Below are 20,102 nucleotides of genomic sequence, written 5' to 3'. Positions count from 1 at the left end.
TGAGGGTTCAGCATTAAAAGTTTGGTCTTCGAGGTATTAACCTCGAGACCTCTCAGAGCATAAAAAGACTCGAAGCATTTTAAGAGATGTTGCAAGTCGCTAGGGGTTTTGGCGACTATCAAAGTATCATCGGCGAAGAGTAAAGTTGTCACCTTGTCTCCCTCCAGGGTCAGCGCATCAGCCGGACTGTCAGTAAGATGCTATACAACTCCATTGATAAAGAGTGAAGAAAGGGTGGGAGCCAACACCCTGGCGGACCACCCTGTCTATCCTAATCGGGTCACTCAATTGGCCCTGACTACTCCACCGGACCCGTGCATAGTTGTTCTCATGAAGGCGGACCACCAGCGCTCGTATCTCAGGGGGAAGGCCCATCTCCTTCAAAACACAGCAGAGTCTACGTCTAGGGATGAGGTCGGATGCAGATCTAAAGTCAATAAAAAGCTACATATAAGCTTCCCTGGCCAATAGTTACAGTCTTGAAGCTAATAACAGAAAGCAGAAAACTTGATCAATAGTGCTTACTTTCTTTCAAAATCCTGCTTGATAAGGGGACAGAATGACATTGTCGCTTATCCAGGTTTGGATTTTTGCAAGGAGTGCATGGGCGAAGACCTTCTGAGCACTATAGATCAAGCTACTGGGTCTGTAATTCGAGGGCATTGAATGGTCACCCTTCTTGTACACTGGAATTACTCCCCCATCTTCAAGAAGCTGACATTTTGGAACCTGCTGCAATACTATAGGCCAGGGTAAAAATGTAAATCAACCAGTTCTCAATGTTGCTGAGAAAGACATCACCAGGAATAGCATCCGGCCCCCGGGCTTTAGATGGGACAATTAAGTTGATGCTTGTCCTTATATCTGCTAGAGAGAAAAACCCATCCATCTGGGGACAGTTTGATTCAGGCTCAATGGTTGCATTACGTGCCCAGGCTCTCCAGTGTATAATGAAGGGAAATGGTGGTGCCAGGCATCAATGGAGACAATATTGTTGGGTGGCTGAGGTCTTGCTGCATCATCCCTGAGAGTAGCAATTAAGGGAAATATTTTCAGGTCTAAGAGTTATAAATATATTTTTTTAAATTAAACTGACCGCTTTAACACTTTCATCTAGGAAAACAGATATAGCTCTTCAATAATACTTAATACCTTCCTAATTGTTTTAGGTCTGTGGAAATGTCCTCATTGTTAGTTTGAAAGTTTTGAGTGCATTATTGCATACAGAAATCAGTATATTTTTGGCATATTCAGATCATCGAATGGCATTCTTGCTTTCCAGTGCTTTCACATTATAGTGCTCTTAACTAATATTAGGTTTGCCAACCATTTCTCTAATTTATTTGTTTGACCACTGTACTTTTAATTAGGAAAGCATTAATATAGTGATGGAAGTTTTAGTAAACTGCATTTTATCTTGTACTAGGCTATCTATAGAATATTCAGATTTAAAGGAGTACAATTGATGCTCTAGCTTTTTGATATTATCTCAAACTAATTTAGAGTCTTTCTCCAACTTTTATCATTAGAAACAAATATTTTGTAAACCCCCAAACCTCAACATTCAAACCATCCAAAACAATCTGAACCAATGTACCTGCATTCCTGTTAAAATAAAAAAACTCTTCAATCAAATTTCATAGTTTTCGTAAAAGATGTATCAACATGAGCTGAAACTAAGATGGGTCCAATCTCATAATTCACCATATGCTGGAACAAAAGTTTCTTTAGGAATGTATGATCTATCTGTTATTGTGAATTGTGTGTTGGAGAAAGAAAGGTATATTCGCTTACATTTAGGTTACACATTTCCCAATAATCAAAGTCTTCTGAGAAAATGGTCACCAAAATTGTTTAAGCATTTTTCTTGTGATAAATCTTATTTTCGAATATCTGTCAGTAAAAAACTCTATATTTGATATGTTTGTGTATGAATATGAACATTAAATATAATGATTGTAATTGAATTAGTAATTATTCCTGTAGCAATTCATGCACCGTCTTTTTATGATTCTTGTGGTGAAACATTAACATACAAGTATTTGTTACATAGAATATTCATGCCAGTTTTATTCTTAAATGCAAGAGAGGCACATAATTTACTCAAGCTGCATATTTGAAGCTGTGACACAATATTGTCTAATAAAACAATCTCTTTCAACACACTCAGATCAGATTTAAGACTAGAAAGATTTGAGAAACCCTCTGGGGCCAAATACGATGTCAGGCAGACGCAACACTGTCATGGAATTGGGACCAACCAACCTATGGTCAGCGATCCCAACCTCCTGATTAGAATGCGACCAAACTCTGTTCAGTCACATTCCGACATTTCCCTATGTAATCATGTATTACGGCTGTAAACTGACCGTAGTACATGCTCTCATAGGGAAATGGGAGTTGGTGTTAATCTATGCACCCCATGACAGGCACCTCAAGGTGCCTGCCACATGGTGCTGGGATTAACAGGGGCAGTCTCCAACCAGAGGTCATGCACACAAGGGGGTCCCTGCTAGGTGCCCCCAAACACACTTTTCAACAGGATTTCCATATCGGAAAGGCCGGCATGGCAACCCTGCAGTAAACCATCCATCATAATCCCAAGGGAGGAAAAACCGCCCTTTGGGATTACGGGCCAGCCTCTGACTGGCTGACGGGCTCCTTGAGCCCGTCGGAAGCCAGCCGGAATGACCAGACCATTTAGTTTCCGACTGCCAGCATTGTAATACAGCAGTCGGAAAGTAAACCAAGATGCTGCCCGGAAAGGCTCTGACCACTGGTCGGAGCATTTCCAAGCCTCCTCGTAATCGGCCCCTCTATCTTTTAACTAAAGTGTTCAACCCTTGAACATTCTATAACACAACTCTCAATTTTAATGATAGAAGTACATATAAAGAAACAGAGATTCAGACAATGTTTACGGAAAAGTACACAAGAACAAAAATAGCAATTAGAAGAAACAGAAGAAAAATAAAAGGGTCAGAAGGGAACATACAATCCAATACTTTTAGGAACAAAATATACAAGAACAAACATAGCAATGAGAAGAAACAGAATGCAAGTATAGGGATAAAAAGGGAACATACAGTACACTATTTTTAGGAAAAACTTCACAAGAACAAAATTAGAAAAAAAGTGAAGGATAAGAAACCTAGTGCAAAATACAAATAGTAAAATTCAAAATAAATAGTAACTGAAATAAAATATCTCTATAGGTAAACATATATTGAGAGTGGAAAATGCACGGAACAAAGATGACATATCCATATTCCAAGCAGACGGACTGTGTTAAGATTAGACCCGTATGGAACACAACACCACAACAAATTATGGGAACCTGAAAGGTAAAATGAAACAATTAATTCTAAAGAGGCCAAGGATTAATTGTAAATAAATTGTTGCTTAAAAGGAAACAATGACATAATCATAACCAAATAGCAAGGAAGCAGATAGTAAGTCACATGATATCACATATCATGTGGCTAGTTTTCTGGACATTTCTATCTCTTCTCTTCTATAGTGTGATCTGTATTTTCTAAGTTTGGCAGGGTTGGAAAAAGTAGTTATCGTGTCTCTATAGGTCAATTTAAAGAAGCAAGAAGCAAACAATACAAATCTTTCATTTAAAGCTCAAAGTCAAGCACATAAATTTAGAAACTCCTGCCTTCTTTCTACTGCAACGACTGCAACATCTTGCATGAAAATAAACTTCTTGCTGGAAAGGGATAGATGTTTTTATTTTTATTTTGCTGCAGTGATGGCCTGAAGCAAGCCAGTACATTTAAAAAATAAAATTATCACTCAAATGGGTTTGTTATAAGGTGTAGCAATTGTTTTCCTTTTGGTCCAATCAGTGTATTCTTTCTAAATTTAATTACATAGAGTGTGGCATGTCTAGCATTTTAGAGAAGACCATACATTTTTAAATTCTTTCACCTGTTTCAATCATCAGCAGGTTTTGTGAGAGTTTTATTTCGCACTGAACAGTATCAATTGTTTTTGCTGCATCTTGTTTATCACTTATTTCATGCTCAAACTCAGCAAGCATTATCTTCAAGAAGGTTTGGGAATTGCTGAAGATAAAGTCACAAACAAAGCTTTCTAACATTAGAGGATTAAGTGCTGATAAATTATTTGTTTTAATTTCCTTGCTTTTCTTTACAATCACATCAGAAAAAAACTCATACAGTCACTGGGCAAGAAGCAATAGAAGCTATATGCAATATGATGAAATAAGAATTCAAGGGAACATAAATCATTACTGAATCCTAAAAGCAAATGTAAAATATTCAGTATCTGAGTAAAGCAGCAGACTCACCAAAATATTAAGCTTCAGTTAAGTTTTTAGAAGTGCTGAGCAGTAAATGGTCTTGCTGATTTTCTTTTTTTAAGTGTGCTCAATAACGAAAAGGAGCCCCGACCGAGCAGGATCATAAATCATAAGATGGTGTTCATGCCTCAAAAATATATATAAATGTGACCAGTACCTAAATTTGCATATAAAACGTTTTGTCTAAATTCAATATCTGTTTTTAAAGAGTGGCCATTTGAAATAACTCAAGTAAGTTTATTTTTGATAATGCTACATTGCGCTATTAAATAAATGCACAACAATTTGAGATACCACAAGGCAGAGTGCAATGCAGTCCAATTGGAAAAAGTCATTTTAATAAAAAAACAAATTCCTCAGCAACTATATGGTAAATTGAGGTGACAGTTTCATCAGCACTGACAGAAGAATCTCTCCGAAGTGACCATGGTGTACCGTTAAGAGGTGACCTTCTTCAGTAGCGTCAAGCCATTACCCTGATCTAATATGCGTTTGCTTTGAGAGTAATTAACCTTCATTTAATTTTTAAGCATTTTCGGTTTCTATGAGACAGTGTGTTCTGTTCATAGGAAAGCTATTAATGTAATTTGTTAAAACTACATCGCTCATGACCAAATCCTAAAGTAGGCAAATCAGGCAAGGACAGGTAAAATATCTGTAGTTTCAAAATAAAAAAGCACTGCCACTTAGTAACTGTTTATGTAGGATATGTAAACATGTGAAAAAGTCTTTGCACCATCCAATAAAATTAATGCTGTCCAAGCCCATGTTGCTACAATTTCACTTTATTTTATTTAAATGTAATCAAGCCATACAAAAGATTAATATTGTCTTTTAGGTGATGACGTTACAACACCTATTCGGATCTTTAAGCAAGGGCTCAGATAGGTACAGTTAGTGTGTTGTGGATGCTGATAAATTATATTTTGATGGTAAAGCCTTGGTAACAGGAAGATCAGAGTATGTTGAAGGTCATCCAAACTGTTTTTTTGTTGAAAATGATAAGCATTATTTGGTATGGACTTGCTAAGCATATAAGCAGGGTGAGTGCCAATATGACATTTCAAATGCTTCACCTCAAGTGCATGTGGAGTTGGTAAGGCTGGAGACTTAATAGGACTAATCTAAGATGCAGTCATGGAGAGGCACAATCTCTTGACTTGTAACAATTCCTATAGAGGTTGTCTTGGAGGGCTTTAATTGGAGTTATGATGTAACCTCTACATCTCAGATCAAATGTTTGGTGGCATATGGTTCATATTCTTTAATCCCTTTTTTAGTTTTGACAAACAAATGAAAACAACATAGTGCTTTGATGACAAACGTAGGGAAATATCTATAGGAAGTCTTGATGTCCAACAGCAGGAAAGGGTGAACTCCCCAAATTAGTACCAGCCAACACTGCTATCAGGACAACTTTGGTTTGAGAACTCTGTCAACTAAATGTTTATCTGGCATTTATGGACCTTTCTTTGACTTTTGACCGTGTCAGTAGATCCAAGTTATGGCATCTACTACTGAAGTTAGGATTGGATGAAAATATTGTAAACTTTTTGGCAGGTCTGCATCAAGATCTCGGAGCAACACTAAGATTTGACCAAAAAGGCAACCTAACACGTAGCATCCGTATTATTAGAGGGGTGAGACAGAGTTGCATTTTAGCCCCACTTTTATTCACCCTATACACTAATAATCTTGAAACAGTCTTATTGGGTGCTAGTTTGGACATTCCCCATATAGGAGAGAGATGAATTCCGGCTCTCCTGTACGCGGATGATGATGCTTTATTAGCCAGAACGGCGAATGGCCTACAGCATCTTTTAACAACTTTTGCCACTTTTATGAAGTCCTTGGACTTAGATGTAAATTTTTCTACGTCCCATATTATGATTATGGGGGCTAAGCCGAAGAAATGTAAGACCCATTACTGTTAGGGTGGCATCGTTTTTAGATTTAGGAGTGTTATTTGATGAAAGGGGCACATGGATCTCACAAATGAAAGCCAAAATAAATGTAATGGCCAGATCAACTGTAGCAGTCCTAGATTTTACCCGCAGATTGGGTACGAAACCTATTGCCATGTTAAATATCTACAGGGCTAAATGCCTTGCTTTTGCTAGTTATGGTTCTGGTTTCCGGGGATAAAGGGATGCCGGGAATGTCCAAATAGTGGAAAACAAATTTCTAAGAAATTTGCTATCCGTGCCGCCATCTCTACTTCTCTCATACACCAAGAAATGGGTATAGGTTTTATATCGGACATTATAGGAATGGCTCCTTTACTTAAATGGATAGGTATTGAGGAACTTCGATTTTCGATCACGATCGAATCGACCCGCCATATTGTGACCCGTCGCCATTTTTTGTTGCCATCACTCAGGCAGCACGGCGAGCGAAGTCTTTTTCTGCTTTTCCCGTAGTTTGGTGTTGAAATACGTCCTCGGCCTTTATTTGCGAAGCTGGTGTTTGGAATAGCCGAGTACACTAATCCTTGTCTGGCTTTCCTAATCCCTGTTTCAACTATCTGTAGGCTCACACCATTCTTTCCTGATCATATCTTATCGACTGGCCTTCACTGTCTCCTGCTAGCATTCTCTTGTTTCACGACTGTCCTCCAATACACACAAACGTATCTCTCCACCTGCAAGTTAGTTATGACTCTGTTAATCTATCAGCTTGAGGGTGGGGTGACGAGCGCCATTGGAGGAGAGGTCTCTTCGAGTCATCTGATATTTCTGTTTTCGAACCTTTCTTATTGGTTCCACCTTGTTTTTCCACTTACCCTATTGGCTCTTTTCTTCCATGCTTGGGGAGTGTGTCTCGTTAATAATTATGTATTGTATAGTATTTAATCTGATGCACCACTGAGTGAAGTGGTAGTCTCCTGAGAACCTACTTGGTGTACTTCTACGATAACTGTACTAGCTGCAGCTAAATAAATCCAATCTTCTAACGCCGACAGAGTGTCCCGTGTCTCTGTGTAACGAAGCAGGTGAACTCCGAGGACAGAGGGCGTACCCTGCGCCGCCAGACCCAAAAGGTTCTGGTTCTTCAGTATTTGGATAAATCCAGAGCTTGAAATGAACCACGTTATTATTCGCGATTGTTTAACTCTTGATTTAGCTAGCAGTATCTCGTGGTTATATTACGTAAAAAGGATTGCAACCTATTTGGGAAGACCTGAGCTATTTAGCTCCCCGGAGAAACTCCTAAAAGCGGACATGCTTTGGGTCGAAAGCATGTACGTTCAAATATCGCAAAGTTATAGAGAGTCCAAGGAATTAAGCAAACCCCTCGTACGGGCACACCAGTTGTTATGTACATCACAAACGATTGAGCCATTTCTAACTATAGTGACAAATCATCATCATCGTTTTCTTCTGGTACGATTCAGATTGAATCAATTACATTTGCTCCTTGCTGAACCTATGGAATGGAAAAAGCTGGAGGATCTGAAAGTATGTACTTGAGATAATTTCTCCATTCAGGACTCAATGCACTTGTATTATTTTGTGATCTTTTTTGCACATCCGAAACCGGTTCATACTACCCATTTTAAAAGGCAAAGGTTTTACCCTGGCTAGACCGGCTTTTATTTATTTACAAATGTTAAATAACGTTTGGGAATTTTTTAACATAGCTAGCTTTTTAACCGCAGCTGTCAGATTAAGGAGGAAAGGAAGATTTGTTAATAATGAGCATCCTTGTTAGAAATCTCATGAAACTTTTCTAATGTGCATATTGATTAATTGGATCTTGTTTTTGATATTTTGTGATGAATGTGATTTAGCAATAATTTTGTAAATAATTTTACTGTGTATTTTGTAGTATGCTTTTATGGTTTTAATTAACCGAATAAAGTGAATTTGACTGACTGACTGACAGGTGACTGTTGTTCTAGCAATCTAGCATAGTGTATCCAATTATAGTGCTGATTGCTCAATGCAAATCACTGACACTCAGAGGAAAAGTGTAACAAAAACCTTGTAAATTTGTAAGTGTCAATAATCATATTTATAAAAAAATATGCTGTGTCATCAGTCTTCCAACTTTTTGGTGTGATCTTTGGAAAGTGGAAAATGTTCACATTGTGTATTCTTTGACAACGTATTCAGCAAGTTAACCACGTTATTCCAATTCTTTACTTAAAGCTCACTGTGACTGACCATTTGCCTTTTTAGTCTGTGGTTACCTTGTATGAGAACACCTCGACATATGAAATTGCTGTCTTGATCTGTTATTTCATTTCTTTTTTCACTGTCTGAATTTCTCACTTGCTGCCCGATATACTAACAGGCAGGTCGCAAATAATGGTGCAAACTGCATACCAAATGTTTGCAATCTGTCAGTAATTAAGAGTTGTAACCCTTGTATTAATTAGTCATGTCGTCAAATGCCCAGTTATGGGGGGCGGAGAGGGTAGTTACATAATGAACTGCCTAAACATTTGTTTTTTAGGTAGGTCAATATTTGTGACCCTCTGTGATTGGCTGCAAACACAGGGACAGTGGCCTGCCAAGAACTGGAGACAATGATCCCTGGGTTCCCCATAAATAACTATTTTACTAAAGCTTTTATTACTGCCTGCCGGTGTTCATTAAAGGCTTTGCAAATCACAAAAGGGATTGAGTACATTTTACATCATGAAGGAGTTGTGACTTTAATATGCTTTTTTACATCTGGCCCCTGGTACTAAAGAATAAATTAAAAGTGAAATGGCATTGAAATGTCGGATTGTTGTGATATATAACTAAGTGAAAATTGTACAACAGCACTCAATCTTGTTCCTGCGGGCTCCTCTCTCCATATAATTGTCAACCACCTTTCGTACATCTGAGGCCGTACTACCGAAGTGCCCCGGGCACTTTGGTATTACAGAAGGGGCCACAGATACTTGTGCATCCCCTTCTGTAGTAACGATAGCACTGGCGCACTTAAAGCACCAGTACTATCATCTGGGAGCGTTCCCTCGCTTGCATGGAGGTATGACCCCATGCAAATGAGGCAATAATCCTTTTTCCTCTGTGTCCGTGCCGTATTACAGACGTGGGCACAGAGGCAAAAAACCTATCAGGAAGTGCGCTGACAGTGAACCACCTATTAGGTGGCACACTGTCACATAGCCCCGTGACGGCAGCCCTCTGGAAGGGGTAATGAGCATCTCATGGACCCCCGACATCCCCTAGCAGGTGGATGCAGTCACTCACTGCACTTGCCCAAAAGGGGATCTCTAATCTGGGTTGCCTCCTGCACTCTGAAGAATGGAGCAGCTTCAAAACAGCCACTCCGTTTTCTCCATGAATGCCATGCCATGGGGGCAGTGCAAGTTTGTCGCTGCCCTAGGGACAGTGCATTCATTCTAATACAGTGCATTTTTCTTGATTGCACCAGGCGCAACTTTTAAAAGGGGCACACGGCGCAATCAAGGAAAATGCGCCATATGTAAAATACGGCACCAGTAAGTTAATTCCAAAATGATCTTTCCTTCCCTGTCCTTTCTATCAAAGGTATGCTGTCAGAGGAAACATGTGTGTGGTTCTGATTTGGAAGTTAGTGCAACAAACCAGAGCCTTTTAATTGTTCTAATTTGTAAGCTACTAAGGCAGAGATCTGATTCTGCTAGTTTTTCTTTTCTACCTAAGGAAAGAAATAAACAAATAAATGTTCCCTTCCTGTTGTTCACGCCCTAAATACCATCGATTTCCTCCACTTTGTGGGATAAATTAACTCACACCCAGTAAAGATCTTAATTTTAGATTATACTTCCCAGCATTTCATGCAATTTCACTGGTTATCTAATAGTCAGTTAGGCAATCATACGAGCTGTTTATTACTTACTGAAACTAAGAAAGCATATTTTGCCGAGCAGATTAATGAGGCCAAATTCTCCGCTAGAGAATTGTTTAAAACTATCACAAAGCTGACAGGCCCTGCTAGACCTCAAACACACAGCAGCCTCGCACTCTGTGAATCATTAGCCTCCTTCTTTAGGAACAAGGTGGAAGTAATTTTCTCCTCATTTACCCACCAGCAATTAATGGGGCGGAGGTCTTAGTGAGGCCATTGCCTGTTGCCATACCATCTGCACCTTTATTAGAGGGTTTTATACCTTTTGAGAAGCAAGATGTAATGAACCTTCTAATGGCAACCCGATCAGCATCTCCCTTGGACTCTTGTCCTAGGTCTTTGATCAAAGGCATCCCGAAGTTATAGCTTCCATACTTTCCCCTTTGTTTAATACCATTTTCAACTCTGGCCAGTTTCCTAAACCCTGGAAATCAGCCTCAATTCTTCCACTGATAAAAAAGCCAAATCTGGATCCTTGTGATCCTAACAATTACAGGCCTGTTTCATGCCTCCCACTGCCGGACAAAATGATCGAGAGGGCTATGAACGTGCAACTCAGCACGTTCATTCAGATCAACAATTTGTTAGACCCTACACAATTCGGATTTCGTGCAGAACATAGCACAGAGTTAGCCCTGATCAAGGCCACGGAGGAGGTTGGAGAGGCGGTGGACCAGGGGGGCGCGGTGTTCATGATTATACTGAATCTGTCAGCAGCCTTCGATACGGTCCATCACGAAGTTCTGATGGACCGTCTATCGGCTGTGGGGATTTAGGGCAAAGCCTGGAATCTTCTAAAATCTTTCCTTTCTGATAGAACTCAGACGGTGGATTTGGGTAGGAATAGGTCAAAGCCGTTCTCCCTTCCCTGTGGGGTCCCACAGGGGTCATCCCTTAGCCCCACGCTCTTTAATATCTATGTTGGCCCGCTAGCAGCCCTGATAAGATCATTTTGTGCTCCAATTAACATCCTATGCGGTCGACACACAAATTGTGTTGTCCCTACAGCGAGGCAAAGAAGTGGAAGCTGGCTTAAGATGCTGTGACTGCATGAAAGCCATTGCCGGCTGGATGTCCTCAAACTTCCTGAAACTAAATGCAGGCAAAACGGAGGTCATCATTTTTGGCAATAATCCTAATCTCTGGACCCCCGACTGGTGACCTGAAGAAATGGGAACTCCCCCAAACCCTACCAGGAAAGCCAAGAACCTGGCTGTGATTTTAGATAACAAGCTTACTTTTGGCGATCAGGTCAGTGGGGTTGTCTCGGCGAGCTTTTATCTCCTCAGAGTATTGCGGAAAATAAAAATAATTCTACCCGAGGATAGCTTTAGGACAGCAGTCACAGCGCTCATTTTGTCTCAGTTGGATTGTTGCTACAGTCTGTATTTGAATATTCATAAGAAACATCTGTACAGACTCCAGCTGGTCCAAATTGCGGCAGCCAGGTTGCTAACGGGCACACCAAGGTTTGTCTCAGTCAGAAAGGGACTTTGGCATCTCCACTGGCTTCCAGTAAAACAACGTGCACAATTTAAAGTACTTTGCACGGTTTTTAAGTCCTTGACTGGCAGTGGCCCTGACTATCTGAGAAAACGCTTTCAATGATATGTCCCCGGGTGAAAAAAGCTAATTGAGATGGCAGTAGTTTTATCACTTGTGCTGCTAAAGCTTGGAACAACTTACCAGCTCATCTCAGGAATGCTACCAAGCTCCTCTCCTTCAGGAAGGGACTGAAAACATGGTTGTTTTCTGAATAAGTCATCTCCTTTCCTGGAAACCAGTTAGGCAGTGCTCAGCGCCAGTACACCCTTTGGTAGAAGTGCGCTTCAAAAGCTTATTAACATAACATAACATAACATAACATAACATTACTTTGAAGCTGCCATGATTCGCTCCCTGCATTCTCGTGCCCTCCATCACGGGGCTAAATTGTAGGGCTTTCCAGTTTCCTAATATGCTTCCAGACACTCCACTGCATGCATATCCTGACTTCCAGGTATTTGGACACCATTTGGAAATTGACATCCATTCTCAATCCATTCCGGGTTTTGTGGAAGCCAGTCTGCTCATGCTGCAAACTCCATTACCTATAATCTCCTGCTCAGTGCTTTGCCTCCACCCCTGCAGGCCAAGCATAGGTGGGGGAATTCAGCTCACCTATGGCTCGCTGCTGCTAGCCTGCTCACACCTGATGCATGTGATTACTGTGAGCTCTTTTAAGCCCCAGCTCCCTTCAGCCCAGTGTCAGTCATTGTAGATGTTTTTCTGGTGAGACCAGTCCTTGTTCCTGAGATTTTGCTATTCCTTGATTCCTGATCTATAGTTGATTCTTTTTCCTAGATTTCTGAGCTATAGCCATTCCTTGTGCCTGAATTAGCACTGCCTGTAGTGCTACCTTATTTCCTGAGCTATAGTTAGTCTTTGTTCCTGTTTCTGGGCTTCAGCTATTTCTTGTTCCTGACTTGCATTGCTTGCAGTGCTCTCTTGACTTCATGTTTCCTGAGCTGTAGCTATTTCCCTGTTCCTAAACTAACACTGCCGGCCGTGCTTCCTTGACTCCTGAGCCTTAGGTCAATTCTTTTTTTATTAATCTTTTTATTCAATAAACAAGAAACCAAAACAGCATTGACAAAGATTAATAAAGTGCATTGCAGTGCGGACTTCAGTTATTTTACCACATTCTCATGGCTGAAATCAACAGTTATGGTAGATCTAAAGAACAATAAAATGGTCAGAGAATACATACGTATAATTACCCCAAGACATTACTGAACATTGTGGTTAGCTGATCCTGGGGGAGCGTCATCAAACGAAGCGCAGATCAGATCTATGCTTATGTTCCAGGGCCCCCAAATTTTAGTCCATTTCTGTGTGCATCCTCTACATTCATAAATCCCTCTCTCTGCCTGCATGCACCAATCCATATTGGATTTCCAATCCGATAACTTTAGTTTCGTCAATCCTTTCCATGTTCTGGCGATACTTCGTTTCTTAGCTCAATTCTTGTTCCTGCCCCAGCACTGCCTTCTATGCTGCTTTGTTTTCTTGATTCCTGACTCTGCACTATTCTAGTATTACCTTGAAACCTCTCCTTCTGTATATCCAATTCAATTCAATTAAGCTTTATTCGGTACAAATTAATGACCATAAAAGCACAAGAGACAGACATAGTAAAAATACAAAGGGCAAGTTACAATAAACATTGACAATACATTAAGAATCGCAATAAATTAATTAAAACTGGTTAAAATGCAAAAACACAATTACACACTTTGTTAAAAACACATACTTTTCCTGGAATTGATGCATTTGTTTAAAAAAGTTGCAGTGTAAAAACAAATGTCCGCAGATTGCAAATTAAATATTAATTTCATTGCGTGCTCAACAGTACGTATTCCATATTTAACAAACATTGGTTTAAGGAAAGCAATACGAAAATTAGAGTACAGTTTACAGAACAAGATAAAGTGCAGTGTGCTTTGTGTGGAAGTCCCATCACATCTACAAGGCCCATATGGATGTTTTTCCGCTATCGGATGGGCCACCAAATGGTGTACCTTTCCAAATCTGAGTCTTGTTAACACAAATTTATGCGAGGGCCTTGTAACCAAGGTTAGATAGACAGGGAATCCTTCCGTAGATAAGTACCCATTGTAAAACATAACAGTGGACAGAGTTCCGGCAGCAACTGCCCTCTTTCTCTCTGCAAAATCCAGAAAAGCCCTTTTCAGCTCAGTTTTGGGGATCGATAGAACTGCTTTGGGGTCTTTTACAATATTCAGGTTAAAAATATCTGAAAAACATACAATAATGTATTTAATCCAGGGTATTGCTACAAATTTGTCTAATCGCAAACAGTCCTGGATAATAGACCTAGTAAAGGACTTCTCATCCTTCAGCCAGATTGACCGCCAGGTCATCAAAGGCCTAAGGGATAAGAAGTCGAGTAGGTAGTTAACAGATAATTCCTGGTGACTCAGAACATTAGAGGCCGAGGTAGGCAAGCATAGAAGTTTTTTAAGAAAAAGATTTTCTTCCAGCTGCAAATTATGGGCACAACAGTAGCCCCAAATTCCTGCCCCATACAGTGCAATAGTTACACATCTGGCCTGGTAAATTTTAAGCATGTCCCCGGTTCTACGGTCCCCAATTTTGGCGGCAAATCTGAAGATGCCGTGGCCATTTCTAGCCATTTTATTGCATATATTATTAAATTCATAAATCCACTTCTTATCACAAGAAAAGGTAATACCTAGGTAGCAAAACTTATCCACTTGTTGCACCTTTACATTATCAATAAAGTACCCTTTAATAGTATGTTTTGAATTCTTCAGTATATCATTTTCCAGTCCCTGCCTTTCTTCCCATTTTCTTAGTCCCAGTTCCTAGTTTTTTGTCTTTCTATTCTTCTGCCTTGCTTCTGTTGCCTTGTATGTTTGTTACTTGTTTTCTGTCAAGTGTGATTTCCTTCCTTTCCTGTTAAGCACTCTTCATTGCTAGCTCCTTGTCTATTGTGCTTATGTTTAGTTCTACCCCCTTGCTGTTACTGCCTTGCGTGTTCCTGTTTGATCGCCAGGATCCATGGGCACAGCTGACTACCTAGGTGGTGTTTCTTGTTCACTGTGAGTATTGTCTTTGAGTTACATTTATAACATCACCATATGTATAAGCTCCACAGACCCTGCCTTTGCATGCATGTCCTTTATGTGGGTATTTGCAGTCAGTATCTGTAACAGCAATTGTGGGTGAAGAACTTATTGAGCTTCAGTCTTACTGTGTGGAGTTCCTGAGTGCTTTACCCCACATTCCGTTTATTGTTAATGTTGTTTTATATATATACCTTGCAGATCCGTCCTGTGTGTAGTTTTTCAGAATGCTAAATTACCTCATGAGTGCCTGTCCCTTCTGGGTCTTAGCCATCTTGTTCACTTGTACAGGCTTCCCCTTTTGATCCCTTTTCCTCCTCTGACTTGCTGTGTGATCCTGGACAGCGCTGTACTACTCGTTCTGTGTACGTTTTCTACCTATTTCCCAGGCCTTGCCCAAGTCCCTGACATAGTCCCGGACAGTCCTTGACAGAAGCCAGATTAAAAATGAAAAGTGACTATTGCCAAATTTGTTGAAAACCTCATAAAGAAATGAATAACCGAACAGTAAAAATGAAAATATGATTTTTCTTTAATACTTGCCTGCTCATATTTCAGTTATTGTGATTTCTGACTGTGTGGCAGCAGGAAAATAAAGAGGTCTGAAACACAATACGTTTGACTGATGCTAATAAATGTTCTTGGTGGTAAGTAAGACAGTGCCTGGTGAAAACCCCTTTTACTACTGTATTATGAAAGCATATTTATGGGGGTAGTACTCTGTCACCAGTATGTTTGTGCATATTTTCTACCTTTTTGTTTTGGTGGGAATGGTTTGTACTTGCTTTGTGCTGCTGTTTGTGCTACATGATTGAATTGTGTTCCAGGGTTACTTTCGGTTTTGACCTTTCTGTTGTGTTTTGCTTTATGTTTTTGTTGTGTTGATATTTTTCTTGGTGCTGCGTTGTTTACTTTAGAGATGTCAATAAATGGTGCCACATATAAAGTAAAAGAATAGCACATTCCTTTAAAGATCTTATAATAAACAATAATTTACCACTGTCGAAGGTTGTAATTTGTCACCGCCTGAGTTCTTATACTTTTTAAAGCACCAGTCAGCCCAAAACTGTGGCAGCGCCCTGTCTTAAATGAGCAATTTCAGTTCTTACTTTATGTTGCATTGCCTGATTGATGTCAGTAGTGGACTTTTCTTCCTCCATGCTTTGTCATATTGTTCTGATGCATGTTTTGCCTGGTAAATAGCTCAAACCAAGTGGCATACAATGTTAGCCCAGTGAGGACAGACCATGCTTGACTTTCAGGATAATAACTATTTAAATATGTTTAGGCACTTTCCATATAAATGTATGTAAGATGGATGTACTGAAAATTCGATATTACTCTGGTCCCGCTAACTCTATGCCCAATACCCTCCATCTAGTTATTATCGCTGATTACAGATCTATCAGATACGCATGGTTGACAATCTGTGCAGCAACATTAAAGGAAGAGCACACCTACTGATTTTCATTCGTAAGCATTCTACCTTTTAGCAACATTGTCACAGTATTATAATGCTTCCTTCGCTGGCTAATGATATTGCTTTTTCGCTAAAGAAATGCTTTAACATGAGCCGTGCTGGTAAGCCATGCCCAACATCTGTGACACACGTTTTAATAAACTTGTACCTGCAATTTCAGCTGCACGTGCACTGATTCATCCCCAGATTTTTCTTATCTACTGAATAATGCTGTGTCCTGTCAAGAATGTAAACCACTGTTTCACCTAACTACATATGATAAGATTATTCTTCCTTATCATATTGGTTTACTCCGTATTCCCCCCCCATCACCGGTTATATTCTATCGCCCGTTAGAACGTTGGGCTCCAGGCGCAGTTTTGACAGTTGAGACCATTGCGCTGTTCTTTGCAGTGAAGATTGGTCATGGATGTTGTTGTGCCAATAAAGTTAGAACTTTAACACCTGTGGCCTCATCTACGTTATTACACCTAGCTACATATGTTAAGATTATTATTCTTCCCGATTTTATTGGTAAATGTTGTATTCCCCCCTTCTCCCCCTCCCCCCGTTATATTCTATCGTCCGTCCGTTAGAAGGTTTGACTCCAGGCGGGAGTTTTGACAGTTGACACCCTTGCGCTGTTCCCTGCAGCGGAGATTGGTCATTGATGTTGTTGTGTCCAAAAAGTAACAACTTCTTAACTCGTGGCCTCATCTATTGTATTACACTGGCAACGAAGGTGGGAACCCACGTGCAGAGAGCACAATGGATTATCAAACTACGTTATTACAATATATTTGTAGATGCTTGTTTGAGATCATCTGCCAGTATTTGTGGGTGGAAAGGCTTCTCGCCGTGTGTGAGCTGAGGAGAAAATTCGTTTTAACAGCTATAATCTGTGACAGAGTAAAGCCAATTTCGCTGCCTACGCCATATTGAAAAGAGGACTATAATATACAATGTATACTTTCTTTAGTGTGATGTCTGTGATCTTGGATTTGTATGGAGGTTTATTGTTAAAAAGGATGGCACATATTTGTTGCCTCTGAAGTGCTCCAAGATGAAATACTGTTCCTTTCAAAGTGAATATGACCTTGTGAACCGTGTTTCTGAGATGAAAGAAGGGTCTGGAAGAAGAGGACGTGGGAGAGAAGAGTAAGTGCTTTGTACAGTGAAACATAGCGTACTCGTACACAGGATACATGCATAGATTTCAGTCTTAAATATTAAAATCCACAACTCTGTTCCCTGTTTTAGCCCTTCAGTAACATGACGTAACTCGTGCCACAGCCATGTTGTTAACATCGTGTTTTTTCATGTGTCTGTGACATTTCGAAGGTGGTGTTATGAGTATGGTGGGTAGCATTGAGTTATGGCACGTGTGGGTGCGTTGATAATATAATTGGCAAATGTCTGTGGGTTTGAGCATTTGGCCCAAACCATAAATCAGTTTTTAACTATGTTTTGTCATTTTATTTTTGTTTTTTTAGGTTATACTTTTTAGAGATCCACAATGCACAATCTGTTGCACGACTTCAGCCATAGAGTGCAGGAGTTGGGTGCACCCCATAGCCCTGCACCCAACCCCCTCCCATCAGATACACCCTACTACCACGGTCTTCGGCCATGTACAACAGGGGTTCGGCACTGTGTTTTGACCACAGCCATGCCCTGAGCCCAACCCTCTCACCCTCTTGATTGGTCAGAAAACCAGGCCTGCAGCCTTAACCAGTAAGGGTTGACCGTAGGGTGTGACCTTCTGCCAGATTCTGTACTCAATCCAACACCAGCACCTCATCCGCATGGCCTGACATGCAGTTTGGACTTGTGAACAACCAGTTGTGGGTTTACGTGAGACAAGCTATTATTTTTTGCTTGAGATTCGAAAAAGATGTTTTGTTTCTTGTGTTTGTAAATTTTTTGGTTCCGTGAATTTTTGCTGTTTTAATGAAACGTTTTTGACAAACAACGACTTGCAAACTTTTTTCCTTCTTTTTAATTGATGCAACTTTTCAAATGTTCTTCTATTTTCCCATGGCACATGCACCTTGCACACCATACAGTAAAAGGTAAAGACCTTAAGGTGTGCATCCATCATACTTCGGTACGTGCAAGGCTTCTCCTGACACACTTGGAAATGTGCTACATGCATCTGCATACATTCTCTCCCACCGCCACTGCTCATACTCCCCATATTTTGACTTCAGGTGCTATATTACCGTATATGCAATTCAATGACGTGGCACTCATTTTCATTCATAGATCGCCCCATGAAAGCTTAACTAAGCTTCCATTTACCGTCAACAAGCATAACTACTGCATTGGTAGAAGTATCGCCCGATTGGCGCAAGTAAGTGCCCCAACTTTTTTCCTGCCAGACGTAAAATATTGAAAACCCACTAAAGCCCAACATGTGACTGATGGTAGATCCCTTCTTATTTTAGGTTGTGATACTTACATTTTAACTTGCATCTTTTTGCCTGAAACACGCGAATTGCTTACTCAAATTGATCAAGTACTTATAAAACATTATTTTGTAGTTTGAGTAAATTAGAAGTGTAGAGCCCCTTCACGGATTCAACTTATGCCCCCTTTGTATTTAAGAAATACCAGTCCATGCCCTCAAGAGAATCCCATAAGCCACCCTTGGATTATAGAAACGCGTCTCCATTAAACAACTCGGGGACTATTGTATTTGATTACATTTTTCCGCCCTGTGAAAATGTTTTTTGAATTGTCTCACTACTGGGTTTGATTGTTCTGTTCACCGTGATAGCAGCTACTTAACTCAGTTATAAAATGTGGATGGTAAAGGATATCCAAGTAGCTGCTTTGTTTGTGAATTAAGACTGGTGACATAATGATTGTATAATTTGTTGTTTTGTATCACTTGTTCATGTATTGTTTTTTACATCACACTACTTCACCACGAAGTTTGTATGTTTTTGTTTGATCTGTGGCATAAATAAGTGTAATTTGTTCTAGACTGAAATGTATCTAACTTCTCTGACCCATGATTCATATATGGAGTAAAGTACATAGAAATGAGCAGCAAATAAATGCCTCAAGCCAATATCTATTGAATTGTTGGTTCATAGTCTGTTAAATTAATGTAGCAGCATTTGAAAGGTGATGGCAAGGATACTTCTTGCTTTAGTTTAATACAGCCCCGTCCAGCCGCCTAGGGCCAAATCCCTTGTTGCTATTACGTTCACTTTCTGAAAGTGGCACTTTTAAGCACACAATTTAAAAACCATCTTTACTAAAAGGTGTGTTATTAAATTCTGAGTTCATAGAGCCCAAACTCCAAATCTCCAGCTGTTCCCAATTGAAATAGCCTGCTTTGTGTAAAGTGTTACAAGGCAGCTCCAATGGAAGAGCTACTCCTTGCAGTAGTGAAAAATGAAATGCACAGTATTTCACTATCAGGACATGTAAAGCACACCACTACATGTCCTACCTTACACATACACTGCACCCTGCCCATGAAGGTACCTTGGGCCTACTTTAGAGGTGACTAACGTGTAAGAAAAGGGATGGTTAGGGCCTGGCAAGTGGGTACACTTGCCAGGTCAACATGTCAGTTAAAACAGCATGTCCAGACACTGCAGGGCAGGTCTGGAACACATTTGAAAGGCTACTTGTGTGGGTGGCACAATCAGCGCTGCAGGCCCATTAGTAGCATTTGATTTGCAGGCCCTTGGCACACACAGTGCACTTTACTAGGGGCTTACCAGTAAATCAAATATGCCAATCATGGGAAACCAATCATAATCACAATTTACACAGAGAGCATATGCACTTTAGCACTGAT

This window comes from Triturus cristatus, chromosome 5_1 (genome assembly GCF_964204655.1).
Source record: "Triturus cristatus chromosome 5_1, aTriCri1.1, whole genome shotgun sequence".
Taxonomy (NCBI): domain Eukaryota; kingdom Metazoa; phylum Chordata; class Amphibia; order Caudata; family Salamandridae; genus Triturus; species Triturus cristatus.
The sequence above is the reverse complement of the archived record's forward strand: the minus strand, read 5'-3'. Positions refer to the sequence as shown.